This window comes from Lutra lutra, chromosome 1 (assembly GCF_902655055.1).
Source record: "Lutra lutra chromosome 1, mLutLut1.2, whole genome shotgun sequence".
Lineage (NCBI taxonomy): Eukaryota > Metazoa > Chordata > Mammalia > Carnivora > Mustelidae > Lutra > Lutra lutra.
In genome coordinates, this window is record NC_062278.1 from 212,563,921 (window position 1) to 212,574,173 (window position 10,253).

A 10,253-nucleotide genomic window follows, 5' to 3' on the forward strand; every position below is an offset into this window, starting at 1 on the left:
AAAAGAAAATGGTAACTATGTGAAGTGATGGATGTATCCACTAATCTATTGTGGTGATCATTTCACAATGTACGTGTGTATGAAGTCGCCAATCATAGTTTTGTATATGTCAATTACATTTCAATAAAAATGGATAAATGAAAAAATATTCTTAAATCTGTCTTCTATATGCATTTCATTTTTTAAAAATAAGTTTCATTCAATCAAAATTTCATTGTGAGCATTAATTTTCACACTGGAAATTTTCAACAAGAAACCAGAAAACAGTTTAATAAAACCAGTCTTTCATCATAATGAATACACCTTACAAATGGCCCCTGATATTCAATAATTCAATAGGTAGAGGAAGTGTGAGAAAAAAATATTTTGCATAACAATAAATGTATACTTTAATATTTTGCTTCATCATCCTTAAAGTCAAGTTTGACTTTAGACCATATTATGTCAATCTATTTTTCCCATATTTGTCTTTCTGTGTAGATTCTACTTGGAGACATGTATTTTATTATTATTTATTTTGCTAGTGACTATGGCAGGCGTGGTGGCAACAAGTTCTGTAACAACAGGATCCTAGTGTATAGAAAAATCCCCATAATCAGCTGTAACATCCAGAATGTCAAAAGTCTGCATTTGCAGGAACAGCAGTTAAGGTAGTGATATACAAAGGAATGATGGTCACAAAAGGAAAGCACAGTCTCAGATTTTTCTGTTATAAACTTATATAAATAGCTGTTGTGGCCAAGAGTACATTTTCCATAAGAGTAGTATTCAGTCAATAAGAAGAAAAAATACTCAGCCTTATATATTTTATTTGCAAAGAAATTATTCTTAATAGATCCATGTAGTCATTTGAAATAATTGAGAATGTCCAAAAATTTCACATCCACAGTTGGGAAAAATATTAGGAAAGTAGGAAAATGATGAAGGGAAAATCTCTTGGATATAAGATATATCATAAAGCTTAATAAAGTGAGTTATATAAGTACACAGAGGTCAAAATAAAAAAAAATAGAAATCCCAGGGAAAAAATAAAGGCATGTTCTACTTAAATAATTAGATCAAGATATCTCAACATTTGGCTAAGGCATTGGACTCTGCAACCATGGGCAATTCTTCAGCCCCAGGACATTTGTCCCTTTTAGAGCTGCCATCCCAGAGAATCTCATCAGAGCATCCTTTATGTCTTTGTTCCTCAGGCTGTAGATAAAGGGGTTCAGCATGGGTGTGACCACAGCATACATCACTGAAGCTACTATACTTGCCTGGGAGCTCTGGAGAGCAGAAGAGCTAAGGTACACTCCCAGGCTTGTACCATAAAATAAGGAGACAACTGAGATATGAGATGCACAGGTGGAAAATGCTTTATACTTGCCTTGAGCTGATGACATTGCACATATGGAGGAAACAATCTTAGAGTAAGAGTGAAGGATCCCAAGAAAGGGACCACCACCCAGGAACATAGCTGCAAAATACATCACCATGTTATTGAGAAAGGTGTCAGAACAAGCAAGTTGTATCATCAGATTGAGTTCACAGAAAAAGTGGGGGATTTCCACCTCTGTACAGAAGGACAGCCGCAACACCATGTAAGTGTGTAGTAAGGAATTAAAGACACTGATGATCCAGGACACGAGAACCAGCAGTCCGCAGAGCAGGGGGTTCATGATGACTGTGCAGTGCAGCGGGTGATAGATGGCTACAAAGCGGTCATAGGCCATCACACTTAAGAGAAGGATGTCCAACATAGCAAAGAGTGTGAAAAGTACATCTAAGTAATGCAGCCTGCATAGGTGATTGCTCTGCTCTGAGTATCAATATTCTGAAAAATCTTGGGGATGGTGATGGAGGTGGAACATATGTCTACAAAGGACAGGTTGGCGAGGAAGAAGTACATGGGCGTGTGGAGGTGAGAGTCAGAACGAACAGCCAGGATGAGGAGCAGGTTTCCAAACACAGTGATCAGGTACATGGAGAGGAAAAGCCCACATATGAGGGGCTGCAGTTCTGGCTCTTTTGAAAATCCCAGAAGAAGAAATGCTGAAATTTGTGTATCATTGACTGGCTCCATATGGTGGAGGTGACTACTAGCACAGGGGAACAGAACATGAATAATTTTGACACAAATGGGTGTTCCTCACATTGTGGAAACGTTACAACATATATTTTCTAGTCAGAAACTAATTTCAATATTTTGTGAATGGGTCTGGACCTCTTGAAGTTATACCTGTTTCCTCTCTGATTAGAAGCTTCCATCCTGACACCAGATGCTACCCAAAGATCAGGTATTGTATGGTTTGAATAAGAAATTATTTCATGCATTTGAGGAATATATAGTGTCAGCCATGTTTCCAATATTTCCTAGTCATAAAGTAGAGGGTGCTGGAAAACAAAAGTCCCTATAATTCAGTGATGCTGAAAGGATAGAAGCAGATATAAAGGCGAAATAATCCTGGGATGGGGACAGATGCTATGAAGAATACAGAAGCAGTCTAAGGAGAGAATGGATGAGTGTTAGGTTGGGTGTTCAGTCAAGACTGGCTAAGAAGGTGACATTTGAACAGAGACCTCATGGAAGAGAGGGTGGATGATTGGAGGTCTTCCTGGCAGAGGAAACATCTGGTGCAAAGTCCCTGAGGAAGTGCTTCTGTCAAAAAATCAAAGGTCAGAAGGGAGCCATTGAGGGGAAAGGAAAAAAGGGAGAGTGATAAGAAGTGGTGGCAGTGAATTTCAAAGAATCATGTGGCCTCATCACTGCTTAAATTTCAAGACACAGGGACTTACTCATCCACACTATGTACCTCTTGGACGTCATGAATCTGGTTGCAATCGCGTCCTGTCAATTGAATGCACCCCTCCTTAGTATCTGCTGATCAAGTTTGGCATGTTTGTTAAAAGGATCACCTTGAGCTGATGATATTGCACATATGAAGGAAACAATCTTAGAGTAAGAGTAAAGGATCCCAATAGCAGAATCCATGTATCCCTGTTCTGAGGATCATTCTCGCTCATCAGGGTGCCCACATGTGTGCAGCACACACACACACGCGCGCACACACACACACACACACACACACACTGTCACACATACAGACTGTCACATACACACAACTGCTGCACACCATATCCTCCCAAAGGGTATTACTTCTATGTCCTTCTCTCCTCCTCCCAACCTCCCTCAACACCCTGTTTAGGATATGAATGCATACAAATCAAATTACCTTTCTCATAAGGCATGTAGAAATAGTACTCAGAAATTCCTATTCATAGCTTCCTAGGAACAACTCATTTTTGGGCACCATTTTTGAATGGCCACTTTTTTTAAATTTATTTATTTATTTATTTATTTATTTATTTATTTATTTATTTTCAGCATAACAGTATTCATTGTTTTTGCACCACACCCAGTGCTCCATGCAACCCTTGTCCTCTCTAAGACCCATCACCTGGTTCCCCCAACCTCCCAACCCCTGCCCCTTCAAACCCCTCAGATTGTTTTTCAGAGTCCATAGTCTCTCATGGTTCACCTCCCCTTCCAATTTCCCCCAACTCACTTCTCCTCTCTAACTCCCCTTGTCCTAAATGCTATTTGTTATGCTCCACAAATAAGTGAAATGGCCACTTTCTGACCTGTGTATAAAGAAACAAAAAAATGTGTTCAATAAACGGGATGACAGAGAGGGACAGGGAGAGAGGGACACAAATAAATTGACATAAAGGGAGTGAAAAATAAAATAAGACAAAAACGGGGAGGGAGTAAAACTATAAGGGATGGAAATAAGGGGGGATCAAACCATAAAAGACTTAATATTAGGACGCAAACTGAGGGTTGAAAGAGGGCAGGTGGATGGTGGGGTGGGGTAACGTGGTGATGGGTCTTAAGGAAGGTTCTTGATATAATGATGACTGGGTGTTACAAACAATTGATGAATCACTATATTCTACCTAGGGAAATAATTATATATGTTATATATGTTATAATAATTATATATGTTAATTAAATGAATTTAAAGACAAATAGATTAATGTAAATTATTTTAAAAATAAAATTATATAATAAGCTCAGTCATCCTAAGAGAATGTGAGGAAGGAAATCTTCTCTGGTGTTGGTAGCATCCAATCCTAGTTTTATCCCATTTATACCCAGCAAGTAATAAAAGCAAAAATGAATTTTTTCACAATATTAAGTGGTGACATTTTTATGGTGTGAAATACCTTACAGATTGAATATCACAAGAGAAAAACAAATAAGGAGAATAAACCAACACATCAAAATTTGGGCATTTTTATTACCAGATTTCAGATAAGATACCTTAGATTTTTTTTCTATGTCTTTTCCATATTCATTTGACCAATTGTTTCTTTTTTATTTTTTTAATTTTTTAAATGTATTTTCAGCATAACAGTATTCATTGTTTTTGCACCACATCCAGTGCTCCATGCAATCCGTGCCCTCTCCAATACCCACCACCTGGTTCCCCCAATCTCCCACCCCCACCCCTTAAAAACCCTCAGATTGTTTTTCAGAGTCCATAGTCTCTTATGTTCACCTCCCCTTCCAATTTCCCTCAACTCCCTTCTCCTCTCTAACTCCCCTTGTCCTCCATGCTATTTGTTTTTTATTTGGTCTAATAGAGGATGAGGTGAGCACTTTATCATGTTTCTTATGTGACATATTTATTCTTTATTTGCTTTCCTGGCCTTTTGGTTTTAGTCATTTTCTTGACAAGTCTGTTGAGCACCACTACTCACAGTTCTGTTTCCTGTCCCACATGGAAAGGTCTCCCCAGACTGTAAAATCCTACGCACCCCATGCCATCTAACCTCTTACTCTTAATACTCTTCGTGTGAGTTATCCAAGGAAATTATTTCATACTCACATTTATCTCACTGCACTCTTTTCTGTCACTCTGATATAAGGACTAAAGGACCTGGGACTTCATCAGTGCTGTTCACGTTTTCCTTTATGGGTGTAGATGTATATGCACTTAAAAAGAAGCAAATTCAAGAAACTGAGACATTATGAAATATAAAGAATGACACAAAATCAAACCAGGTTAAAGGGAGAAGTTTCAGTACAACTCTATTCAACAACATTGAAGGGAGTTCAGAGAACTAACTGAAACATAATCTACAGGGAAGCAGTAATTTAATAAAATTGACATGGACAAATAATAAAATTTCCTATTAGATTGAAATAAAAGCTTATTACATATAACGTTTTTTAGAAATTTTTGGAGCATAGGGGCGCTTGGGTGGCTCAGTTGGTTAAGCAGCTGCCTTCAATTCAGGTCATGATCCCAGGGTCCTGGGATTGAGCCCCACTTCAGGCCCCCTGCTCAGTGGAGAGCCTGCCTCTCTCTCTCACTCTGCCTGTTGCTCTGCCTACTTGTGCTCTCTCTCTCTATCTCTCTGTCAAATAAATAAGTAAAATCTTAAAAAAAAGAAAGTTTTGGAACACAGTTTCTCTTTTAGTTTATGTTAAATGAATCAGGAACTAGGTCTCAGTATATACGAACATTTAATATGTGATAAAGGTGCATTTCGATTTAGTTTGAAAAGATTGGATTGTTGATGGAAGTTGGCACAGATAGCTTTCTACACGGAAGGAAGTGCAGTCATTCCTTATCTCACACACAAGAAGAAGGAGTAAACACTCAGTTTAGGAGTAACCATTCCATTTTAGATGCACATCTAGAAAATACGTATAAAATCCACAGTTGGGCAAACCATCATAATTGAGGCAAAAAAACTCAGAAATAAGAAGACTGAAATATTTAACTAAATAAAATGTGAAAATATTTTATGGCCAAAATATCTAACTAACAATCAATAGAGAAACTGGTATTTACAACAATTATTTGAAAGGCTGATAATTATAAATAAATAAACATATAATCTATGGGCACATAATAATAATGGACAAATAAACCTGATGATCAAATATAGGAATATTTGCTTGAGTTCACTAATAATTTGAAAACTCAAGAAGGAATCTCTTTCACACCCCCTCACCCTGAGGAAAACACTCTAGGGATATCACATGGTTGGGTTGGAACCCTTAAACAAGTAACAAAGGAGTACTTTCCAAATTTTTTTGTCAGAATTGTGAAGTGTTACAATGTGTTGGGGAGGCTGGGTACCTGGCTGGCTCAGTTGTTAGAGCATGGGACATTTGAGGTTGGGGTTATGAGTTCAAGCCCCATGTTGGGTGTAGAGATTACTTAAAATTAAAAGAAAACACAAATATGCTTTAACTCAGGGTTTCTCAGTCTCTGCACTATGGACATTCTGGGCCAGATCCTACTCTGTGACAGGCTATGTCCTATGCATTGTGGGGTATTTAAAGCATCCCTGGCCTCCACACACCATTACCCAGCGTGACAGCCCCAAAATGTCTTCAAACATTGCTTGATATACCCTGAAGGATGGAATAAGCTTTGGTTGTGAAACATAGTTTTAACTATTTAAAAATATTTTGTAGCATTTATACAAGTGTAATTTAAGGAGTAAAAAATATGAAAGAATATCACAAGTGTAAGAGGCACTGAAAAAATAAAACACAAAAAAAGTGGAAAACACAAAAATAAAACACAAAAAGTGGAAAAAAAATAAAACACAAAAAACAACTAATTTCTAACCAGAAAAAAAAAAGAAAAGAAAAGTGTAAGAGGCAGAGTCGCACCATGAAATGTCATGCAGGCATTGAAGTAATGAATCAGCATTCCACTTGGTTGACTAGAGGGACATGTATAAGGTATTCCCGAGTCACAAGGACAGCAGAAGAAAAGCTAGGAAAAAAAGATTATGCCAGAACATAAAGAGTACTTATGATATGCATAGGTGTCTTCTTATACATTTGAATTGAAAGTGTGTGGATATTTAAGTGTGCATAACACAGGACAGTTTTAAAAGAAATGAAGAATTTTGGAAGAACAGTGAAAACACACTTAGGTTAAGCAGAGTGGCTTATATAAATATAAGAGACAAGATGGCTTATGGAAGGTAAAGATGATTCGTGTTAAACATAAAGAAGAATGCCTTCCAGGTGATAGCATTTCTATTTTAGAAATATAGGTCCAATAATAAAAGGCCAAAAGGAACAATAAGGAATACAGAGACTTGAACACTAGTTGGAAATATGTATAAATGGTGATTTGTGAGGAATTAAGTATGCATTCACTTTCATTTTCCGGAAAGCAAGTAATCACAAATGAAGCATATTAAGGTAACAGATTAATTCTTTCACCAAAAAAACAAAAACAAAAACAAACAAACAAACAAAAACAACCCCCCCCAGAAACAAACAAACTACCAAAAGCAGCGAAGGAAATATATTATGATTAGCTCCCAGACTTTACCACACAAAATTTCTATACTCTCACACATTCTGCACAAATACATCTACACATACATAAAAAAGTGAAATGGCAAGTAGCTAATTGGTGAAATAAACAGCAGTATTTTGCTTGAGAGAATGTAATAAAAAACAGGAATAAAACCACTCTGACCCCACTATGTAAAAACCAGGACTCCCAGACAAAATGTCAACAGAGAAAGTGATTTGGCTAGCTAACCCAGAACTTAGAGTCACAGGTAATGAGGTAATTGTAAAAGAAGCTCATTAACATACACTTTTGCATATACTCCACTTAAAAATTTTCATTTGAATATGCAAAAGATATGTGATATGTATGTTTCATGTACTGCCCTTGTAAGAATGTAACTCTGAATTTTGTTCTCTGGATTTTACTCATCACTAGAGAAATGTAGTCTACTATGTCCCATCAAAAATGACATGTCCTCACTTCACTGTATATCCCTTTACAGCTAATACTTGACTTTTCTACTCTGGTTAATTGCAAAGATCCTTGGTCTTATGTTCTATGTTTATGCTTCCCACCCCCTGTCTATTTGGGATTCTATTAGTATGATTTACTTGTTAAAGTTGAACCTTGTATTTCTGAATTCAATATTCACTTCTATATTTAGCATTATAAACACATATATGAATAATTAATAAATGTCTTAATCAATCCAGCAAACAGCCACAGCAAACTCTTAGCTCTGGGCTAGGCTGGATTGGCCCTCAGATGACCTCAGGTAAATGCTCGTGACTTTCATTCTCTTGACCTTCTCCTGCCCTGTCCTTCCTGGGCAGTAGAACTCATCTTGATAGGGTCTCTGAGAGGAAGGTCTCTACATGGAAATCAAAATACCTGTCTGGTTGATAGACATTGGAGGATGAAGCTCTGTCCCCAGACAAGAGAGCAGGGATGGGTCAGACTCCAGTGCCCCATCCAGACTTAGGACTGCACAGAAAAAGATCAGGTCTTGTCCATTCCAAGGTAGTCCACCCTGTGGGACTACAGCAGATGACACGTTTATAGCTGCTTTGGTCTGCTCATTTGTCACATTTCCCTCCTGTTCCTCCCACCTTTAGGCACATGATTTCCCTATGGGATGCTGGTGTGGACAAAAAGGAAATTTTTCCTGTTGATTTCTTGTTCCTAAGAGATTGTGTAATAAGCAAGGTGAAGTCAATTTTTTTTCTTACTCTTTTTTAAAAATATTTTATTTATTTGACAGAGAGAGACAGTGAGAGAGAGAACACAAGTAGGGGCAGTGGGAGAAGGAGAAGCAGGATTCCTGATGAGCAGGGACCACGATGTTATGACTTTTGCTTTTCAGAGATCTACACTCCCAGCACCTTATCCCAATTCTGAGTGAACTTTTTCTCCTGTTTGAGACTGAGGAATTGGTTTTGACTAGATCCCTTGTGTTCAAAGAATAGACTAGTGGTGGAGATGCAATCCCTGCTATCTCTAAAAAGTAACTTTCCTCTTTTTCAACAAAGATTGAAAGTTTGTTCCTTTATGTAAAACCTTGGGCCCTACACTCCTTGGCTTTATGAACATTTTGCCAAAACAATTAGGAATTTCACAATTCTATCTCAAGTTCAGAACTATGGCTGAAAATGTCACTATAAAATATTTCTTACTTGTATGATATATACTTAGATCTTTGGATCTGAGTTTAGCACCTTTTAAGAATTGCCTGATTTAATTTTTTATAGAAGTCCATTCTGTGAGAAAGCACTAGTGTGAGCTCCATTCCTCACGGAGACAGGAGGCTTGTAGAATTTAATTATCTTCTCAAAGCTTTCATTGCAGAAAGGGATAGATGTTGACTGCATTCTGTCAGGGTTCTCCCAGTTTTCAAACTCTGTGCCAGTGGTCCAAACCAGAGGTGGTTATTTTCCCCCTGGGTATATCTAGCAAAGTCTGAGGGATGCTGCTAAACACCTCCACTGAGTAGAACATTTCCCAACACAAATAATGACCTTGCCCCAAAGGTAAAATTGAGAATTTTAGAAAAACATACTCTAGACCAGCACTTCTCCAACTTCAAAGTACATAGGAATCACCTAGTATTCTAGCTTAAATACAGATTCTGCTGTATCAGGTGCTGGTGAACCTAAGAGTTTGACCTTTCTAACAAGCTCTTGAGTGATGTTGATGCTGCAGTTGTGGTCTGTGGACCACTCTTTGACAGTCAAAGGTGAAGGTGCTTATAGGTCTTCTTCACAAAAGATATTGTGTTTGCATAAAATTTTCAATGACTAGTATATCTAGTCATTCTGTGGGCTGTGAGAAATACTGTGTTTGTTTCTTATAAGGATCTTTGAGTAGCATCCAATAAAATACTTCTGGAAAATACTTTTTAATATGCAGAATAAGAGCTTTCTGAAGCTGTCCATAATCTGATACCTACAAACTTTGACTGTTATTTTTTATAGGAAGAGGGAGATTGATGTAGCAAATGGAATAAGACTGCTAGTCAGCTGACCTTAAACTAGGATTGGCCAAGATTATGCAGGTGGAACTAAGGTAATCACCAGGATCCTCTGAATATGGGAGAGGGAGTCAGGATAGCTGGATCACAGAGAGAGATGTGAAAATGATACATCACTGGCTTTGAAGATAGAGAAAGGACGGTGAGCCAAAGAATGGTTGTTGTCACTAGAATATGCAATAGGAAAGAAATGAGTCTCTCCTAGAGCATCTAGTAGATGCCAGGCCTTCAGACATGTTGGTTTAATCCCACTGACACTTATTTCAGGCTTCTGACCTTCAAAACAGTAAAAGCATAAATTTGTTTCTTTGAAGCCTCACAACAGAAATAGGAATGCAATACAGACATTTATCGAATAAAATTGTTTCTGAGGCAAACAAATTTTAGTTTCCAAGTTAATT

At 37.6% G+C, this 10,253-nt stretch overlaps 1 pseudogene; it reads right to left on the reverse strand.

The window, feature by feature from the left end:
• Positions 1–1,079: 1,079 nt before the first annotated feature.
• Positions 1,080–7,332, reverse strand: LOC125106895 (putative olfactory receptor 7A2; annotated as a pseudogene).
• Positions 7,333–10,253: the final 2,921 nt, after the last annotated feature.